Genomic DNA, 22,219 nt, shown 5'->3' with positions numbered 1-22,219 from the left:
TAGAGCAGTAATATTATATCTCAGTATGTTAGTGTGTGCTTTGTATATCTTTTCTTCCCCTTCTAGAATACCAAGCCTATTGTGTTTCCTCTCCTAGTCCATAAAGAAACAAAAGCAAAGACCAAAAATTCCATTGGCCTAAGCATGGGCAGAATTCTTTATTTATTTGTTTTTTGGTTTTGGTCGGTTGGTTTCTATTGAGATATAATCGACATATAAGATTATATTAGTTTCAGGCGTACAATATAATGATTTGATATTTGTATATACTGGGAAATGATTACCCCTATAATTCTAGTTCACATCCATCCCCCACCTGTAGTTACAATTTTTCTTCTTGTGATGAGATCTACTTACAATATGGTATTATTGACTATAGTCACAATGCTGTACATGACATCCCCAGGACTTATTTGTTTTATAACTGAAAGTTTGTATCTTTTGACCACCTTTACTCATTTTGCCCACCGTCGACCCCTGTCACTGGCAACCACCAACCAATCTGTTCTCTGTATCTATGAGTTCATCTTTATTTTTGTTTTTCTTTAAGATATCCCATATAAACGAGATCATGCAGTGTCTTTCTCTGACTTATTTCACTTAGCATAATGCCCTCAAAGTCTGTCCATGTTGTGGCAAATGACAAGATATCCTTCTTTTTTATGGTTGAATAATGGTCCATTGTATATATACCACATCTTCTTTATCCATTCATCCACTCATAGACACTTAGCTTGCTTGCATATCTTAGCTATTGTAAATGATGCTTTAATAATACTACTAATAATAATTTTTCAAATTAGGTTTTTTTTTTCTTCGGGTAAATACCCAGTAGTGGAATTACTGGATCGCATGGTAGTTCCATTTTTAATTTTTTGAGGAACTTCCATCCCATTTTTGTAGTTGTTATACCAATTTACTTTCCCACCAAAAGTGCATATCCTTGTCAATACCTTTTATCTCTTGTCTTTTTGATAATAGCCACTCTAACAGGTGTGAGGTGATATCTCCTTGTGGTTTTGATTTACATGTCCCTGATGATTAGTAATGATGAGGTAGAACCATTTACCTGAAGTTTTCATCATCTAGTCCGTATTGCGATGTGCTGTCCATGAAAAATACACACTGCATATTTGAAAACTTAGTATAAAAAAATGTAAAATAGCTCATCAAGTTTTATATTGGTTTTAAAAATGATAATCTTTTAGATATGTTGAGTTAAAACATGTTAAAAATTAATTTTTCTTTTTATACATTTTAATAAGCTCTAGAAGATTTTAAATTACCTATGAAATTTAAAACTTCGCATTATAAGTGAAACTTTGTGACTCACGTTATATTTCTATTTGATAATACAACTATAACCTTGGTAAATGACTGAATTGCCCATAGGTCAATTGTGGTAAGGATCAAAACTAATGAAGGTTAAGAAATTAGCATAGTGTCTGGATCATAAGGGACTTTCAAAAATGGTTGCTATAAATAACGTGAAACTATAGATTTAAGTAATTATTTACATACTGTACATACACTCAAGAACTGTCAAATTATTAAATGACCATACTATAAAGAAGTAGGTTTAGGTAGAGTACAGCCAGATTTAATTATTATAGAGGCTGCTTTTAGGCAACAGGCTTCAACAGTGGACACTTGAGCAAGGCAAGAGGGCCCACAGTGAATATGGACCCGAATGCAAAGAGGCTCATTAGGCCGCAGGAGGCCCTCACTCACCAATGGGCTACTTAAAACCAGGCACAGTAGTAAAAAAGGGAAAATTCCATAGATCCCCATACTGCCTCACTCCACCCTATAGTTGCAGCCTCTCATCACCACCTCATGGTAGACAGTCTCTCCTTTGCTGTGCTGCTGCCCTGCATTGTATTCAGTAACTTTGTCTCCTTTGTTCTGCCTCAGGTGAATTCTTTGACCACCAATCCTGCTGGCCCCCATGCTATTGGGTTACCCCACAGTTACCTGCAGTTGTGGTTCATTCAAAGGCAAATTCCTTCAGGAGGTCATATGGTGGCAAGTTAGAATTGATACCCAAAGGTAGCAGTGGTGCTGTGGGGGTTAGGGGCTTATCTGAAGGGGCTTTGAGGAAGAAAGTCAGTTCTCTGGAGTTTGGGAGAATTGAAGCATTAAATGGTTCTAGGAATGGTAACGACCCTGTGAAGCACTCACAGGTCCCATGAAAGGGCAAAGCAGCATAAACTGAAGCCCAGGGAGCTGGTCTGGGGCATGGAGCTTGGGAACCTCAACCCCAGGCTTGGCACAGAAAGCATGGAGATCAAGTTGAGAACCCAAGGAGAGTGACTCTAGTGGACTGAAGACCAGAAACCTTTCCCCATATTTCTGTACCGAATAAATTCAAACATTTCTGTGTAACTTCAAGGTGGGAAAGGAAAGTCTCCCCCCACCTACACACATGTATGCACACACATCAAAATGTCTGAGGAGATGTTGTACCAAACCCTGGCAAGTGACTGGGTTGGTTTAGAAAAACTTGAGGTTCCTGCACCTCAAGTTCTGTCTTACGTCATCACGGTGGATTCTCATATACAAATTCATTTACTCAAAGGAAAATATTTCGGTATTATTATTTTTTTAATGTTTTTTAACATTTATTTATTTTTTGAGGAACAGAGAGAGACAGAGCATGAGCAGGGGATGGGCAGAGAGAGAGGGAGACACAGAATCTGAAGCAGGCTCCAGGCTCCAAGCTGTCAGCCCAGAGCCTGATGTGGGGCTCGAACTCACCGACTGTGAGATCATGACCTGAGCGGAAGTCGAATGCTTAACTGACTGAGCCACCCAGGTGCCCCAAATATTTCAGTATTATTAAAAAGCAAACTTCCACTGGGTAAATTTGAAGATCTAATTGGCTTTATTCAATGATCTGCGAATTGGGCACATCCCATCTAGCAAGTAGAAAGGAGTTCTGAGGAATTGTACAAAATGGAAGATTTTTATAAGAAGGAAGATGGGGCAACATGTTATTTGCAAAAGAAAAGAAAGGTCACCTTCCCTTAGAGGAAGGACTCACCCTGTAGATTACCTGACTAGTGCAGATTGGGAAATTCCAGAAAGATTGGTTTAAAATTCCATTCCTGGAAGAGGCTGAAACTGCAGTTAGGTTAGGTAGGCTTGGTGAGGCTTAACATAAGTGACTCCATTTTGGGCCTGTTTCTTTGTAAGAGTATGATATATTTTCAAGTGTTATCATTAGGTGTTTCTTGGGATAGGGTAGAAACTAGAGGGGGTTTCAATGACTGTTGTGTTACTTGTCCATAGGGTTTGGGGACAGTGAAAAATATGTGTTGCTTTAATAACAATAGTAATAACAACAACAATAATGTATTACCATTTCACAGAAAAAGCACTCTCTATTGGAGTAATGCTTCTAATGTTGCAGGTTTGTTTTTTTTTTTTTTTTTTTTTTACTCCACACCTGGGATTCATTGTCTCACTGCTTCGAAGAATGAAGAGGTGGACACAAAATGAGCAGTGGGCCAAAGTTTATTAGAGTATAAGATTAGAAAGTAAGAATAGTAGGAAAGCTCTCTTTACGGAGAGAGGACATTCTAAAGTGAATGCCCGTGGACTATCAGCAAGTGTCCTTGTTTTATAAGGTTCTGGTCAGCCCTCCCTCTTCCCTTCCCCCTTGTTCCTTCTCAGGTTCTAACCTTATTGGCTTGATAGGTCTAGGTGCCAGGTTGTCCATTCCGGATTGGCTTGTTTCTATTGTATGAGGGGTAGGGGTGGTCTATGGCCATACTTAGGTCTTCTGTCAAATTCCTGAGGGGAAATCAGAGTGGGGAGTTGGTGGGGTCTGTTACATTGTTAAGAGGAACATTATGCCTTGATAGGGTTTGCTGTGGTCAGGCATTCCCAGCATTTTCCCCAAATAGGTTAATTTCCCCACCCAGGGACCTCTGGCCCTAGTCTTTCCCTGTCTGCCTACTGAATCCTACCTTCTCCTATCATACTAGGAGCTTTCCAGACTTAGGTAAGAGCTTATTTGTTATTCTCCTGAGGGTTCTAGGAATATGTCCTTAGATATTTGGTTTGTGGCTGCTGATTACAGAGGACATCCCTATCTCTGGCCTTGTCCTTAGTGGCCTCACTGATCAGGATGTTGCCACTCAGAATGGGGAAGGGCTGGGCTATAAGCTTCAGAAATTCCTCCTGGAGCAACAGAATATACTTAAGCCCAACTCCGGCTTCTAGTCAGTTGTTGAAGTAGCTCAGGCATCAGTTTTTGATTGAAGAACTCTTTCTCAGAACTATGCAGGAGTGAGTTCCGTGTTTCTGCTGAGTTCCATGTATGCTGCTCCTCTGGCCATATTGGTTCAGGGCCAGACACCGGACCCAAACAAGGGCTCTCTGATTCTCTGTCTCCCAGTAATTTGTGACTGAGATGAAAGGTGTCGGTCCCTGAGAGTCCCCAAAGTCACAGACATACAGACATAAAACTCAGAGGCATCAGAAGAAACTAAAAAGCAGAAAGATGGGCAGATGGAATCTGAGTGAGAAATAACAGTAGAATGTCAGTCCTGGTGTCAAGTTCCGGTCTCTGCCGGAGACGCCTTTGTCTTTGGCTTCCCTGAGACACCCTTGTATCTTGTGCCAGGAAGCAAAAATTCCTCTCCTCTCAAAGGTCTTTCTAGCTGGACTAAGAATCAAATTGACATGAGACAGATTAACAGGAAAAAAAATCAAAATTCAATAGTGTACATATGGAGAATCCACACACACATGGAAATTCCAGTGACAGGCAAAATGAGATGTATACATCATTCTGAACTGAGAAGGGAGGTAGGGTCTGAGACTTCAGAGGGAAAGAATATTAATTCACAAGAAGATGAAAAAGAGTAAATGTTTGGTAAACAAATATTTGCCCTGCCATATAGACGAGTTACTTAGATAAAATTTATCTCTGATAATAACCCTTATCCTGAAAAGAGCTTCGAATTTAGATTCTTCTATGTAGTTAAGTGAGTGGCAGAAATTTCTCTTGAGCCCACGGGGTATCAGTTGCCTTCAGCTCTAAGTAATCCACATACCAAAATGGCCCTTCTTGGGGCCTGCCCTTGGATCCTACACTTGTAATAATTTCCCTCCTTTTGCTCAAATTAAATTCCATTGGTGTCATCTACTTACAATCAAACAGTCCTAAGAAGGAAGGAAAATATCCACCTACTTACATCTTTTTTTTAAAATGTTTATTTATTTTTGAGAGAGAGAGAGAGAGACAGAGAGAGGGAGAGGGAGACAGCGTGAGTGGGGGAGGGGCAGAGAGCGAGGGAGACAGAATCTGAAGCAGGATCCAGCCTCTAGCTGTCAACACAGAGCTCAATGAGGGGCTCTAACTTACAAACTGCAAGATCATGACCTGAGCTGAAGTCGGATGCTTAACCAACTGAGCCACCAAGGCACCCCCTCCAACTACTTACATCTTTAACAACCAAGGAATAATTCTCTCTTGGGAGAGTCCATAAATAGTAGGAAAAATTTTTCTCCCATTTCTCACCTGTACTAAGGGATCATAATACCTCATTTCTCTGCAGACATTGTGAATTTATAGAAGACACAAGAAATTTGCTAGAGAGTTTTGACAAACAGTGTGATTGTTACAATGCTCTGAAAACCCTACATAGACTGTCCGGTCTCCTCTCTGCCTCCTTTGGCTTCACTGCCAGCTAGAGGTGATGTTAACACTACCCTACTTTCCCCACATCAGAATAATTGCATCTGATTTTTCAGCCTAAAACAAGATAATCATTTGCAGTATAACTTTTAGGAAACAGAAGAGGGCGCCCTAAGAATATTTAAGAAGCGACAAAGAGCATCTCTTACACCTTTAAATACTACAATGAACGCTTCCTCTCAGGCATAGAAAAGCAGAGCATGGTCGGTTTTGCAACTCATATTATTCTGTGGAGCCACATGACTAGGGATAAAGATCAAGCGTGCCTAAGTCAGTCTCCCAGAAAAAGGCAAGGCCTAAAAAAAATAGTATCTGTTAAAATGTTTGTATTCCCAAATAATAATCTGATTGTCACATGGCATCGTAAAAAAAGGGTGATCAGAAATTACTTCTTTTGATGGATATGGAGAAAGAAATAACAAAACTAGTGTTTAGAGGAATTTTCCATATATCAAATACATGTTTATGAACATAATTTTTTTTTTTATATATTCTACAACAACTCCTAGAGATAAGTACTCAAATCCCCCCCTCCCAAACCTTTGGTAAACTAAGGGAACATTTTATTTTATTTTATTTTTAACGTTTTATTTATTTTTGAGACAGAGAGAGACAGAGCATGAACGGGGGAGGGGCAGAGAGAGAGGGAGACACAGAATCGGAAGCAGGCTCCAGGCTCTGAGCCATCAGCCCAGAGCCCGACGCGGGGCTGGAAGTCACGGACCGCGAGATCGTGACCTGAGCTGAAGTCGGACGCTTAACCGACTGAGCCACCCAGGCGCCCCTAAGGGAACATTTTAACTAGTACCTCTTTCACTCGCTCCAGTCTTCTCCATCATGATATATGGCCTGAAATAAAGAGGTAGATTATTTAAGAAATTGTTATTGAATTAAACAGATAGAGAAAGAAGAAGGAGAGGACCAGGAGGGTGTGGGGGAGAAGGTGAGGGGAAGGAGGGAGAGGAAAGAGAGGGTCTGAGTGACCCGCTTTCCTTGTATTTTCATGCACCCTAACAGCCCCAATATACATATTTCAGAGGCCCCAACTAGGCATAAGAGATGTCAACAGAGGCTACAAGTCCACCCAGGAGTGAATATTTAGGAGAGAGCCAAATGCAGCTACTGGAAGGGAGAACAATCAAGGGAGGGTTATTGATTTAGCACACTCTGAAAGCAGCGTTCACAGAAAGGCTTTACCGGCCTCCAGCTGTTCATTAGTTAATGAATATGAAATATTGACTCAAGGATGGCCCCACAGGTGTTCAGGAAAACAATCTCATTTGTAACCAGTCAACTGCACAAAGCCTAAGGATAGATGGGTGGGGGCAGGGAGAGAGTCCTTTACCCCTCGCTTCCCAGAACCTCAGGCTAAGGTGGATCCCTGTGTCCAGATTCTCTGCCCACCTCAAACTGTGGGGTAGGTCCTGAAATAAAGACAATGGGGTACATCTGTTCCTCTCCTCTTTCTAACACTTGGGGATGGCCAAACTGAATCCCAAGGTTTGGTACCTTTGAGAAGTAAAATACTTTAAAAAAATCAACTCATGAATTTATTTCCAAATATATTTGGAGAAAAATAAACTTCTATATAAAGCTCTCAAATTCACAAATATTAGAGTAAACTCAAATGAGGCATTTATATTTTCTAAAGTTTATTATTTTTAAAATTTATTTAGAGAGAGAGATAGAGAGCAAGCAGGGAGGGGCAGAGCAAGAGGGAGACAGAATCCCAAGCAGGCTTCGTACTGCTGTCTACACAGAGCCCAATGCGGGGCTTGATCTCAGGAACCATGAGATATGGCCCCAGCTGAAGTGAGGAGTCAGATGCTTAACTGACTGAGCCACCTAGGCACTCCTATATTTTTTAAAGTAAAGTAGATATTTTAAAAAATTATAATAGAGGGGTACCTAGCTGGCTCAATAGGTAGAATGTGTGGCTCTTGATCTCAGAGTTGTGAGTTTGAGCCCCACATTGTATGTAGAGATCACTTAAAATCTTTAAATAAATCATAATTGAATAAGTAGTATATAGATATGACTATAGATACTGAGGCCAGAGTGTTAACGCCTGGTGTTTGAGAAACAGGAATTGAGGGCAGGTGAACCAGGAAGATTAGAAAAATGGATGGATGGATGTGTAGTTGAGTCAGGAGTGTTGGATGGATGTGTGAGTTCAGGGATGGATGGTTGGCCAGTTGGATAGTTGGATGTGTGACAAATCAGGAGAGTCATGTTCCCTTAGCTTACTTATTTGCTAGTGCAAAGTGGAAGTCACTAGATTGAAAGGAAATGGAGGTAGAAATGAGTTCATCTGGTTCCCAACCAGTGTACCACAACAAATAGATGTGGGCCAATCCCTTCACAGGTGAGCTGGCAACCTATGTTAAATTGTTTATTTTCCTTATGATTCAGGATCTCACCAAAATTAAGAGTGTGGGCTCTGGAGTCAGATTTTTTTTATGTGAAATTGTAATTACTGCTCGCAGTTGACCTTGGTCAAGTTGCCTTACTGTGCTTTCCCCTAGTTGTAGAATGAGGCCAATTGTAGCACCTGTTCTGTGAGGTTTACAAATAAAGGCAGCCAAAACAGTCGGTCTATAAAATCCAAATTGACATTAATTGATGAATGATTTTGTTTTCCTGGAATTAAATTCATGATGTTGAATATAATAAAATGAAAAGATGTTTACATGTTTTAAGTTTCACTTGTCAGTCTGAATCTTTCGATTTCAGGCTAGCATTATTATCAATGCTGTTTTGTTGTTTTTTTTTTCCATTTTAACAATGAAGTTATTTTTAATCTCTAATCATTGGTTTGATGAGGTATTCAATTTAATCATGTACACCAAAATATAATATTGAATTTTTAAATAGCTGTCTAATGAAAAATTTATTTTGACTTATAGACTTCTTTGAAAATAACCTTTTTTGTAGGCAGCTTCAAAATAGTTCCCAATTATCCTCCTTGTACCCATGCCTTTTGTATTTTTTTTCCCTTTGGGTGTGGGTTGGACTCAGTGACTCAGATCTAATAAATAGATTGTGGTAAAAGTGATGGGATATCACTAACATGATTAGGTTACCGAAAACTCTGGTTTCCATCTTGTTTGCTTTCTCTTATGCTCCTTCTGTCCCTCTCTCTCTCTCTCTTTTCTCTCTTTTCTCTCTTTTTTCTCTCTCCCTCTCTCTTTTCTCTCTCCCTCTCTCTCTTTCTCGCTTTCTCTCTTTCTCTCATATCCTTGCTCTGAAGGAATTGAACCACCATATTGTGAACAGCCCTATGGAGAGACTTATGTGGCAGGAACTGAGACCTCTGGCCACAGCCCATGAGGGCCTGAGAGCTGCCAACTGCCAAGAGAGTGATGGTGGAAGTAGATCCTTCTCCAGTCAAGCCTTGAGGTGCCAACAGCCCTGCTGATGCTGTGATGACAATCTTGTGAGACACTGAGTCAGAGGCTGTGCCTCACAGAAACTGAGGTAATGTTTGTTGTCAAAAGCTGCTAAATTTGGGGATAATTTGTCACGTAGCAAAGGAGAACGAATACATCATCAAAATGGAAGAACTATTTTGCAACTGAAACACGGTACTAAGACACCAAGTTTCCTCTATCTTTTGCACGTGTGAGCTTTGCCGATGAACTCACTTAACCTTTCTGACTTCCATTTCCTCATCCGTCATATGGGGATAGTAAACCCCAAAACCCCATACAATTGTTCATTTATTTAACCTTTCCTATAAAACTCGTTAGAGAGTGTCCTACTCCACAAAGTGGCTCCATTTCTTGCTTGTGGAAAGAAAGCACCTTTGTGAGGCTGTGGAAGATAAAATACCAGGTTTTGAAATGCAGATTTTGTTTTGGGAAGACTCAAATTAGATCAGTGTGCTCATCCTGACTTTGTTAAATAAGAATTCGAGGCCAAATATGTGTAAGTGTTGCAGGATTTTTTTTTTTTTTTTTACCTCATTACCCCGGATTCATTGTCTCTCCACTTCAAAGAATGAAGATGTGGATACAAAATAAATGAGCAGCCGGCAAAACTTTGTTAGAACATAAGATCAGAGGTAGGAATAGTAGGAAAGCTCTCTTTACAGAGAGGGAGCATTCGAAAGTGAATGCCCCTGGAGTGTAGGCAAGGGACTCTGTTTTATAGGATTTGGGTCGGCCCCTTAACTTCCCCCTTGTTCCTTCTCCGGTTTTACCCTTATTGGCTAGGTAACTCTAAATGCCTACTCACTCCTTTTTGATTGGCTCGCTTCCATTGTATGAGAGGTGGTCAGTAGCCATACCATTCCTCATAGGTCATACATTTTATGGTTCAGTACTTATTTTTATTTGGGTCCTTTGTCACATTCCTGAGGGAAACCTGAGGGGGTGTAGGTGGTGTTTGTTACATTCTTAAGAGAAACTTTACGCCTGAGGGAATTTGCTCAAGGTCAGACTTTCCCAGCATTGTTTTAAAATGTGTGTTTCCCCCACCCAGGGACCTCAGGTCCTAACCTTTCCCTCTCTGCCTAGTTTATCCTAGGTTTCCCTGTCAAATAAGTCCTACTCACCTGTTACCTCCTCCGCAAGGTCTTCCCTGATAAGCCTGGGTGAAGCAGCCCCCCCTACTCCCAACCCCTATTTCTGCTCCCATCTTTTCATCGCACTAAGCAGTAATGGAATTTATTGCAGTCGTTTGTTTCTGTTCTGCTCCTCCCTCGATTTTGTGAGGGCAGGAACCTCTCTGCCTTAGTCACTGCTAGAACACTGCCAGCGTGAAGTCGGAGCTTTATATATGTGTTGCCTGCCTGAAAGGGGTGGGAAGTGTGTTTGCTGCCTTCATTATCTTGCCAAGAACTAGTTGCTGAGCGTTTCAGGTAAAGTACTTGGTTAAAAGTAAAGAACTCATCGTTATGTTCAATTTAGGATTTTTCTGGTTTTCATAGGATTCAGGATTGAGAAATTGCAGAAGGCTCTGGATAGAAGCCAGTGAAGAGTTACAAAAATCATTGCAAAATCTTAGCCCCAGAAGCTTTAGAAAATGAGAGATGGACCAACAGTCTTGAGGCCCTTCTACCTGCTAGCAACACCCTTTGAAACATTCCAAACATTTGTTATTTCAAGGGGGGCACTTGCCCTGTTCTCCCCTCACCCCATTTTTTTTGTCATTGTTACCATTTGTTCTGGAAATAGACCTATTACTGGTTTATGGTGGCTAAATACAGACTTTCAGAGCCTTCAACTGAGAAAATGAAAGCCTAACTTCCAAAATTCTTCTTTGGATGCATTAATTTTCTTCCACTGAACCTTCATTTATCCTCCTCCTACTAGAACACATCCTTTGTTTAGTGAGTATGTGTGTGTGATGGGGGTGGTTAGGGAGCTGTGAAAAGGAAGAATGAAGGGAAGTGTGGATATATTCAGATTTTTATTTAAGTACCATAGTTAAAAAGTATTCTCATGTAACATTCTGGAAGAAGTGCAGGACTTAATGTCACTTCATTGGAGGCTCCAAAAGGATGGCATATAGTTGTATTAAATGAATTGCTTCAGAAAGAAGGCTTAAAAAATAACCTCAACCCTTCTTAATCTCAGGGACTTCACTAAGCCTTTAGCCTTAAAAAAAAAAAAAAAAAGTCTAGCCTTTTCATTTATTTTCCTTCTAAAGTAAACATCACAAGATGAAAAATTAATTTCAACTTTTCATAGAGGTGGCAAGGGGGGGCTGTCTTCCTTCGTCCTTAACCCTTCTTCCCTCAGGCATGATTCTGGAGCTGAATAAAGACAATATGTTCCAAATTGCCAATCACATTAGTCTCTGTGTGGGCTGCTTAAAACATGCAAATGGCTCTGAAAAATGTCTCTCATCCTACAAAGATAAATGAAGGTGTGTATCACCATCAATTGCAATAGAAGTCAAAGGAGGACAGAAAGCACTGATAAACGAGACGTCTTTGCCTTTCCCCATAGACAAACATTCTGTGAGGAAACAGGAGTGTTGATGGATTACATCAGCCTCCTGACTTTACACATACCTGTAGCCTTCACTGCAGCCTATCCTCCCCAGCCCTGCGGACACATCTTCTTAAAGGATAGTTTTGTTTACTTAACTCCTGTGCTCAAACACCTTCACTGGCTCCCTATTGTCCATTAAGAAAATAAAGAAAGCCCTCACCTTTTCATACCAGTGTTCAAGGCCTCATTAACCTTGCCATCCTTATTACCCACAGCCTCTCAAAGTAGATCTTACAGGGGTGCCTGGGTGGCTCAGTCGGTTAAGTGTCCGACTTTGGCTCAGGTCATGATCTCCTGGCTCGTGGGTTTGAGCCCCGCGTCAGGCACTGTGCTGACAGCTCAGAGCCTAGAGCCTGCTTCAGATTCTGTGTCTCCGTCTCTCTGCCCTGCCCCGGGCTCTGTCTTTCTCTCTCAAAAATAAACATTAAAAAAAAAAAAAAAGTAGATCTTACATTCTAGCCAAAGTCAATTATCAGGGATCCTTATAACCTGAGTATTTGTCAGAATCTCCATAGTAATGATATTCCAAAAGAAAGTCAAAGCTATAAGAATAGGAAAAATATTTACCAAGGAAAAAAAAAACATATATAAAGTTAAGACCTCCTCTAGCGTCTCTGCCCTTTGAGTTATCTGCCCTTGATTTCTCATTGATTATCAGACACTGTCAACTTCCTTCAGTACAAGGTAAATACAACATGAACTGATTGCCAAAGGACCTATGAACATGACAAGAAATGAAACATTTTATGAGGTTCATAAAAATGATACAGGAGAAATTAATTGAGTTCTCAAATATTTTTGCAGGTATGACCTCTTCATGGCCAATCTGTGAAACCCAAATATAAGGTGCAAGAGGTCATCTCATGTTACCATAAAATTTGGTCAAAAGTACACACACACATACACCCCAGCCTTGATCCATTGTTTAAAATTCAGTGATGATAATTGACACATCCTAATATATAAATATATCATTATAAGTTAACCTTATTTTTAAAAATTTTTATTTTCTTTTTGGAATACATTTTCAATCAAATTTCCATGCATTACATATGAAATTTTGGTTCCCACCACAAGTGGATTCCCTGTTTTGACATAGCAGTTTCCTTTGGTCCTTGCTCATACCTCAAAATATTCTACACTTTTCTAGTCCTGCTGATTTGCACATCTTCTGTTGCGACTCTCCTTATCCTTCCAGGTGCAGCTCAAATACCACTTCCTCTAAAAATCTTTCCCAAAGCCCTCTAATAAAAAGAAAACATCCCCCTCCAAACACACAGCAGATTTCATTTGCAGCAACTATGGGGCATTTCCTTGAGGAATAGAGATTTGAGTATACAGGGCTAGACTGAGGGTAAGTTCTATATAGTTCCCATTCATTCATTCAGCTAATATTCGTTGAATTCTTTAATGTATCAATTAGTGCTCTGGGGCCTGTGGGGAGACAAGGTTGTCTCTGTAAACCATGTCTTTACTGAATTCTATTTGTTGAACAAAGGGCCGCCAAGACAGTGAAGATTTACATTTCCTTTTCTGTGGGCTTTTCAAAGTGAAAGTAACAGTTACAAACTTTCCTGTCACTTACACAAGGGGGAGATTTATTACTTTTCACTGTGGACCTCTTTTCGAAAGGAAAAGGTTTCATGCAGGAAATAATGGGTCCTCCTTGCACAGGGCCAGCACCCTGGCTAGCTCCCCTCTATCTTAGCCCTGTGGGGTAGCTGTTGATGATCTGCCACCCAGCTTTTGTGTGGCCAGAAGCAGAACTTGGCAGCTGGTACTCGGATAGAGTGATGTCAGATGGAGCTACAGGTCCTGTCCCTGGTGAATTCTGTAATTTGTTTGGGTTCATTTCTGCAGAGCTCGAAAGCTGTTTCTCAGAGCAGCCCTGACCAGTGTGTCACAAGTTGGTCCAAGTTTGTGTCCAAGATCCTTCATGGAGAGGAGAGAGAAGATGGTTCTTGACTGGAACCTCTGTAACATGGTTAGGGTTACCTGCTAATCTTTGTGGAGAATGTAGAATTTAAGATACCAAAGAACACAAAGTTTCAAAGTTAAGATACCATAAAACACAAAGTTTTATGTGTACATAAAATGAACACAAAGTTTCTATAACCTTGGGCAAGTCCCTCCTCTTCTGGGACTCAATTTTCCCATCTTTAAAATGGCCATTCATAAAATGGTCATGAATCAAACACTGGATGATGGCAGAGATCAATCATGTGACACAGATGGTTCAAGTGGCCTTGGCATAGTAGTGAGAATTGTGGTGGGATGAGCTGAAATTGCACACCCCCTTTAAAGGGATTCACATTCAAATATTTTGTAAACGTGTGTGCTTCACACCATACAATTTTGGGTTTGATGTGGCCTAGGGACGCCAGTTTGCAAGTCCCAGTTTAGGGGAACAGTGAATCTTTATTTTAAAATTATTTTTAGGGGAGCTTGGGTGGCTCAGTCGGCTGAGTGTCTGACTCTTGATTTTGGCTCACGTCATGATCTCACAGTTCATGAGATCAAGCCCCACGTGGGATTCCTTGTGCTGATAGCATGGAGCCTACTTCGGATTCTCCCCCTCTCGCTTCATCTCCCCCACTCAGGTTCATGCTTTCTCAAATAAACTTAAAAAAAATAATTGTTAGGTTCATTCATGCATTTTGCAGCTGAGACATCTTTCAGATCTCTTTGTGATGATACCAGGGCCATCTTTCCTTCTGACCAATATCCAAATCTTCTACTAAAGCAAAGGGCAAAGTGGATATGTTTTCCTGGAGTTTTAAATGTTGAATTCCAAGCTTGTGTATATACTTGGAACCAGCCTTAAGACTACAAACTGATTCTTGTAAATCTTCTAACATAATAGGAAATATATTGACTACTGATCAGTGCTTCTGTAACCCAATGGCAGTCTGCAGCTGGAACTTTGGGCTGACTGACCACGGTGTGCCTTTAGCTGCCTTTGGGAGAAGACTGTAGAAAAGATCTTCCTGGGCCATCATCCAGGCCCCTGTCGGGACAAGGGGCTTCTAGAGGGGAGCCCACAGGAACCTCCACTCCTGTCTTTCCTGAAACAAAGTTTGATGCAAGTTTAAGCAGTTATTCACTGATAGGTTTAGGGAATAGTTTCAAAGCTCTACTGAGGGCACAGAAGGGTGGAGGGAGAAAAGAAACATTAAATGCCATGACTTAATCATTCTCTTTTGTACTGCACAAGGGGTAAGCTCCCAGTGTTAACTGTCTTTAATCAGATTTTTAATTTGGCCGCACATAGCATCACCTAAGAAGCTAAAACACACACACACACACACACACACACACACACACACACACACACACACATGCCTGGGTCCTAACTACTGGAGATTCTGACTCTATGGGCTTGATACAGAACCTGAGCATCAGGATTTTTAAGATGACTATGATGTGAAGCCAAGGTGGAAAAACACTAGTCTAGACCTTTAGATGAGTGTGTGTGTGCTAGGATAGGGGTAGAGGGTGGTTTCTGAGTGTTCAATCTAGTACCTAATGCTTTTCTTTCCTCACTTCCCGCTGTGTTTCCTTTAACCGTTTTGCACTTTCTCTCCAGTTCATGCCTCACTCCTCCTATTAAGTAAACAAAACCCAGCTTCCTTTTTAGATGTCTTTTACTATGTCTAGCAAATTTGGTAGCTTTAGGCATCCCTTGGGTGTGAAAGCTTTTGTGTCAGCATTAGATGGTACAACATTTTCTCACTTGCCACTAAGTATGTTACAAATGTAATTATAATGGCTCCATAATGTGTTGTCATGTGAATACATGATCATTTATTGATACAGTTTCCTATAGTTATGCATTTTGGTTATTTCCCACTTTGTGATAGCATAAATGCCATCACCTATTTTAAATACAAATATTTGTCCACTTCTCAGATTATTTCCTTAGAGGACTTTCTTAGCAGTGAAAATTATTGGTGCAAAGATAGTAAACATTTTTAAGACTCTTGGTATATATGACCAAACCACTTTCCAAAGGTGCTGTACTGATTTAGGAAGCCAATCAAAATGATGTTCTATAATTAATGCTTCCTTTGTTGCTGATATGGGTGCATTTTAATTGCCTGGCATAATTTAAACAGAATTCGATTAAGGCCTGTGTTGTAGGCTGTACCATTCAATAACAAGTATTAAACATGTTGTAATACTAATAAATATTTATTGTACATTCCAAGGAGAGCTGCATTTTATTTGTTCACTTGCAAAACTTGCTTACTTCACGGTACCCTTCAAATTAGCAAAGCCTTTATTTATTTTCATCTTGAGTAATTTCCTTTATAATCATAACAAAATAGAATATACTCATAAATTATAAACTGAGTCTTTGGACATACTGCAGGAAAATCATCAAGAGAGATTTTGAACATTGGGGGTTCCTGGATTCCATCCACAGGAGACTCATATTTATTAGATTTGATCTAGAGTCTGACAAGCTGTATGTGTCTAGGCTGCCCACGTGAGGCATCCATGTTCAGGCTTGGGTACCGCTGCAGTCTGGTATTATGAGAAAGTTTTTATGACTTGCCCAGCCCTATGTATCACCACCCTTCTTAAACTTTGCACTTCTTATTTATAGCCAACAATTCAAGAATTGTTTGATCATACTGCTTTTAAATTTATAGTAGATTGATGGAGCATATAAAGTTCTAAGAATTAAAATTAATAATAAGATTAAAGTAAAATGTACTTGTAGATGAAGTAATTGTGGCAAGAAATGGTTAACATTTTATTATTCTCTTTAATATATGTGCAAATTAAATAATATCATAAATATGTTACCATGATAAGGCTTAAGATATATAACAGAGACCAATGATCATCAACAGGATGGTTTACAGCTCCAGGGTTAGCTGGTAAATGTGTCTCAGGCTTCATTTTACAGATTATTATCATGCACTCATGAATTGGTTGGAGCCTCTCAAGTTCTTTTTTGTTCCTGGGAATGGCATATTATTTCCCAAGTCACTTTTCTATGTTTATTATGACATACATAATACATACATGCACACATACACTTACACATATTAAAGAAACTTTGGAGGAAAGAAATCAATGATGCTATCTTTCTATAGAAATAATTTGGGGGGGGGGGTGGTACAGGATGGCGGAGCAGCATGGAAGTTCTCTGTTTCTCTCATCCCTGAAATCCAGCTAGATCAGAACCAAACTATTTTTGACACCTAGAAAATTGATTTGAGGATTAACACAACAATCTGAATAACTTGAGCCACAGAACTCAGCAGGTATGTGGTACAGAGAGATGAATTGGGGGAGAGAGAAGTTAGAGAGGGCAGAGAGCTGTTTTCGTAGAGAGAGGACAGAGACAAGGGGGAGAGTACAGGGAAAGTATTCCCCCCAAAAGCAGCTGTTGTGAAAGAGTGACTGAACAAGTGACTGAAAAGAAAGGGAGAAATGAGAAAGGAGAGGGTTTCAGTATCATTAGGACTCTACAAACAGGAGATACCAGACTGGGAAATTCTGCAGCTCAATACCTAGCAGGGATGTGGTAGGAAGGGCAAATCCCTAGGAGCAGACAGTGAGGTCCAAAGGGTCCACTGGCCACACAGGGAGAAGCAGTTGCCTGCTAGGAGTGCATTTGGTACAGGCTGTACGGCCTCCCCACAGGCAAAGGTCCCAGCAGACCCCAGAGAACAGCCACGTTTGCTCGTATTGGAACAAAGATGCTAAGGTGCAGTGAAACCTGGTGCTGCTTGTGTATTATGATTTACCATAACCCCTCAACTGCTGCTTTATGAGATTGCATGAACTTTTTCTCAGATGAGCCCACATCCAGCCACAATCTCTGAGCCTCTGCAGCAGTGTGATTGCATTCACATTCCCCGGAGGCAAGCAAGCACCCAGCCATTCCTCGGCAAGACCCACCCCTAGAGGGTCAGAGCGGGTCCAAGCCACAGAGCCCTCAGAAGTGAGGGGTTTGAGGGGTGCCTGGCTGGCTCAGTCAGTTAAGCATCCAACTTTGACTCAGGTCATGATCTTGCAGGTCATGAGTTCAAGCCCCACATTGGGCTCTGTGCTGACAGCTCAGAGCCTGGAACCTGCTTCAGATTATGTGTCTCCTCTCTCTCTGCCCCTCCCCTGCTCACACACTCTCTCTCACAAATAAATAGACATTAAAATTTTAAAAAAAGGGAGGGGTTTGGATACACAGTCCCGTCTGAGATAAAATTTGGGAGAGAGGTGCTGCCTGGCAGGCTGATGGCTTGGACACAGACAGTGTATAAGTGGGGTGTGGACAGGAGTGGGAGACAAAGGAGAGGTGCTTGACTGCTGGTTGGTGAGAGCTCAGAGTTCTGGTGCAAGAGACTGGGAAGCTGGGTGATGCCATTTTCATCCCTGTTGTGCAAGTACATACACACCTACACCCATGTCACACCGGTCCACCCCAGTAAGCTAAGAAGTGCCACCTAGTGGAAAATGGAGCTGTTACACCAAGCCCCATCCAACTGTGCCAATCAAGCCCCAGAGGACCACCACAAGTCTCTACACCTGCTTAGTTTGCGGACTGTAAAGTGCTTCAGATTTCATTCGTTCATTGGCCATCTATTCATTTTTTTTCTTTTTCTTTTCTTATTCATGGATACAGAAAGAGAAATAATTTATTTTTATGTTCCATTTTTATAAAAATATTTTTAAAAATTTACTATATTTTTCATTTTTTTGTAATTTTTTAAATTCTATTTTACTTTATTCATTTCAGTTTATTCTATTTTATTGTATACATTTTTAAAATTGTTAAAAGTTTTCTTACTTATTTTTCTTTTCTTTCCCTTGTTTCTCTTTTCTATCAAGCTTCTTTCAACAACCAAACCAAAGCACACCTAGGATCTAATTTTCTTTATTTCATTTTTTGTGTTTTTAATTTTTTAATTTTAATTTTAATTTTATTAATTCTTTTTCTTCCTCCAAAATGACAAAACAAAGGAATTCATCCCAAAAGAAAGAACAGGAAGAAATGACAGTCAGGGACTTAATCAACACTAATATAAGCAAGATGTCTGAGGGAGAATTTAGAATAATGATAATAAGGATACTACCTGAGGTTGAAAAACGCATAGAATTTCCTTCTGTGGAGATAGAAGTAAAATCTAGTCAGGATGGTATTAAAGATGCTGTAACTGAGATGAGATGCAATCTCGAATAGATGCCACAGCAGCAAGGGTGGATGAAGCAGAGCAGCAAATCAGTGATATAGAAGAAAAAATTATGGAGAATAATGAAGCAGAAAATAAAAGAGGGAAAGTAAGGCAAAAGTGCACGATTTAAGAATCAGTGACTCATTAAAAAGGAATAACATCTGAATCATAGGGGTCCCAGAAGATGAAAAGAGAGAAAAAGAGGTAGAAAGTTTATGTGAGCAAATCATAGTGGAAAACTTTCCTAACCTGGGGAAAGACACAGACATCAAAATCTAGGAAGCACAGAGAACTGCCATTACATTAAACAAAAACTAGCCATCCATAAGGCATATCATAGTCAAATTCACAGAATACACAGACAAGGAAAGAATTATGAAAGCAGCAAGGGGGGAAAAGTCCTTAACTTATAAGGAAAGACAGATCAGGTTCACAGCAGACCTATCCACAGAAACTTGGCAGGCCAGAAAGGAGTAGCAGGATATATTCAATGTGCTGAATCAGAAAAATATGCAGCCAAGAATTATTTATCCAGGAGGGCTTTCATTCAAAACAGAAAGAAAGATAAAGAGTTTCCCAGACACACAAAAACTAAAGGAGTTCATGACCACTAAACCAACCCTGTAAGAAATTTTAAGGGGGACATGCTGAAGGAAGAAAAGATGAAATAAAACAAAAAAGACCAAAAGCAGCAAAGACTAGAAAGGACCAGAGAACACCACCAGAAACTCCAACTCTACAGGCAACACGATGGCAATAAATTAATATCTTTCAGTACTCACTCTAAATGTCAGTGGATTAAACTCTCCAATCAAAAGACATAGGGTAACAGAATGGAAAGAAAACAAGATCCATCTATATGCTGTTTACAAGAGACCCATTTTAGACCTAAAGATACCTTCTGATTGAGAGTGAGGGGTTGGAGAACCATCTATTATGCTAATGGTCACCAAAAGAAATCTGGAGTAGTCATACTTGTTTGAGACCATTTAGATTTTAAAATAAAGACTGTAATAAGAGATGAAGGGCATTATATCATTAAGGGGTCTATACACCAAGAAGATCTAACAATTACAAACATTTATGCCCCCAATGTGAGAGCACCCAAATACATAAATCAATTAATCATAAACTCATTGATAATAATACCAAAATAGTAGGAAACTTCAACACCCCACTTACAACAATGGACAGATCTTCTAAGCAGAAAATCAACAAGGAAACAATGTCTTTGAATGACACACTGGACTAGATGGACTTAACACATATATTCAGAACATTTCATCCTAAAGCAGCAGAATACACATTCTTCTTGAGTGAACACGGAACATTCTCCAGGATAGATTACATACTGGGACACAATCAGCCCTCAACAAGTACAAAAAGATGGAGATCATACCATGCATATTTTCAGACCACAATACTTGAAGCTCAAAATCAACCACAAGAAAAATCTGGAAAGACAGCAAATATTTGGAGATTAAAGAACATCCTACTAAAGAACGAATGGGTTAACCAAGAAGTTAAAGAGGAAATTAAAAGTACACGGAAGCCAATGGAAATGACAACACTACAGCCCAAACTTCTGAGATGCAGCAAAGGCAATCGTAAGAAGAGAGTATATAGCAATCTGGGCCTTCCTAAAGAAGGAAGAAATATCTCAGATACACAACCTAACCTTACACCTTAAAGAGCTGGAAAAAGAACAGCAAATCAAACCAAAAACCAGCAGAAGATGGGAAGTAATAAAGATTAGAGTAGAAATCAATGCTATTGAAATCAAAAGAAGAGTAGAACAGATAAATAGAAACAGGAGCTTGTTCTTTGAAAGAATTAACAAATTTGATAACACGCTAGCCAGATATATCAAAAAGAAAAAGGAAAGGACCCAAATAAATAAAATCAACAATGAAAGAAGAGAGGTCACAACCAACACTGCAGAAATACAGACAATAATAAGAGAATATTATGAGCAATTATAAGCCAATAAATTGGGCAATCTGGAAGAAATGGACAAATTTCTAGAAACATATAAACTAAAACTGAAACAGAAAGAAATAGAAAATTTGAACAGACCCATAACCAGTAAAGAAATCGAATCAGTAATCAAAAATCTCCCAAAAAAAACAAGAGTCCAGAGCCGGATGTCTTTCCAGGGGGATTCTACCAAACATTTAAAGAAGATTTAACACCTATTCTTTTGAAGCTGTTCCAAAAAATAGAAATGGAAGGAAAACTTCCAAATTCATTGTATGAAGCCAGCATTACCTTGATTCCAAAACCAAAGACCCCACTAAAACAGAAAATTATAGACCAATTTCCCTGATGAACACGGATACAAAAATTCTCAACAAGATACTAGCCAACAAGATCGAACAATACATTAAAAGAATTATTCACCACAATCAAGTGGGATTTATACCTGGGACACAGGGCTGGTACAATCTCTGCAAATCAATCAATGTGATACAATACATAAATAAAATTGATCCTCTCAATAGATACAGAGAAAGCATTTGACAAAATACATCATTGCTTCTTGATAAAAACCCTCAAGAAAGTAGAGATAAAAGGACCTACATCATTATCATAAAAGCCATATATGAAAGATCCACTGCTAATATCGTTATCAATGGGGAAAACCTGGGAGCTTCCCCTAAGGTCAGGAACATGACAGGGATGTCCACTTTCGCCACTGTTATGCAACATAGTATTGGAATCCTAGCCTCAGCGATCAGAAAACACAAAGAAATAAAAGGCATGCAAATTGGCAAGGAGGAAGTCAAACTTCAACTCTTTACAGACGACATGATACTCCCTATGGAAAACCCTAAGATTCCACCAAAAAACTGCTAGAACTGATCCATGAATTCAGCAAAGTCACAGTACATAAAATCAATGCACAGAAATTGGTTGCATTTATATACACCAATAATGAAACAGCAGAAAGAGAAATCAAGCGATAAATCCCATTTACAATTGCACAAAAACCCATAAAATACCTAGGAATAAACCTACAAAGAGATGAAAAACCTATACACTGAAAACTGTAGAAAGCTTATGAAAGAAATTGAAGAAGACACACACACAAAAGGAAAAATGTTGCATGCTCCTGGATTGGAAGAACAAATATTGTTAAAATGTCAATACTCCCCAAAGCAATCTACATATTCAATACAATCCCTATCAAAATAACACCAGCATTCTTCAGAGAGCTAGACATACAATCCTAAAATTTATATGGACCCAGAAAAAAACCCGAGTAGCCAAACCTGAAAAAGAAAACCAAAGCTGGAGACATCACAATTCCAGACGTCGAGATGTAT

General features: G+C 39.7%; 1 long non-coding RNA gene across 1 annotated transcript in view; it reads left to right on the top strand.

Moving 5' to 3' along the window:
- LOC132678723 (uncharacterized) overlaps positions 1-12,107 on the top strand; it is an 81,953-nt gene extending 69,846 nt beyond the window's left edge. Inside the window, exon 4 of the long non-coding RNA XR_009609752.3 lies at positions 8,958-12,107. This is a non-coding gene — a long non-coding RNA (uncharacterized LOC132678723). The remainder of the gene's footprint in view (positions 1-8,957) is intronic.
- Positions 12,108-22,219: the final 10,112 nt, after the last annotated feature.

Source organism: Panthera onca, chromosome A2, assembly GCF_046562875.1.
Source record: "Panthera onca isolate mPanOnc1 chromosome A2, mPanOnc1 haplotype 2, whole genome shotgun sequence".
Classification (NCBI taxonomy): Eukaryota; Metazoa; Chordata; class Mammalia; order Carnivora; family Felidae; genus Panthera; species Panthera onca.
Note: the sequence above shows the minus strand (reverse complement) of the source record. Positions and strands in the feature narration are given on the sequence as shown.